Source organism: Penaeus monodon, chromosome 22, assembly GCF_015228065.2.
Source record: "Penaeus monodon isolate SGIC_2016 chromosome 22, NSTDA_Pmon_1, whole genome shotgun sequence".
In the NCBI taxonomy this organism is placed as follows: domain Eukaryota; kingdom Metazoa; phylum Arthropoda; class Malacostraca; order Decapoda; family Penaeidae; genus Penaeus; species Penaeus monodon.
The window spans coordinates 3,220,655-3,220,982 of NC_051407.1; the positions used below are offsets into that span (position 1 = coordinate 3,220,655).

The 328-nt window shown below is 27.4% G+C and overlaps 1 protein-coding gene across 1 annotated transcript in view; it reads right to left on the minus strand.

Annotated features, from left to right (window-relative positions):
- Positions 1–328, minus strand: part of LOC119586829 — a gene marked incomplete in the record, with an annotated part of 25,585 nt that overhangs the window by 2,787 nt on the left and 22,470 nt on the right.

The window sequence follows — 328 nt, forward strand, 5'->3', positions numbered from 1 at the left end:
TGCCACCATCTTAATTACTCATATATTCCTTTCTGAATATTACTAAAATTTAGAAGAAAATTTTATTGCTATCTATGATGTATTCAGAGCATCTCAAGTGGTTACAGAAAAAAAAGAGGAAAATTCATTGGTAGTAGCAACTGGTCAGAAGCTCATTTTAGTTAAGAAATTTCAATCTATCTATAATATTATGAACTTTCAATCTATAAACTAAAAATCTATCTTCCTCAATTTCAAATAATGCACTTAAACACAATGTCAAGATTTGGACTCACCAAATTAACTTTTAATCTGTTATTTTAAATCCAGTATATTCTCAACTGCAGAT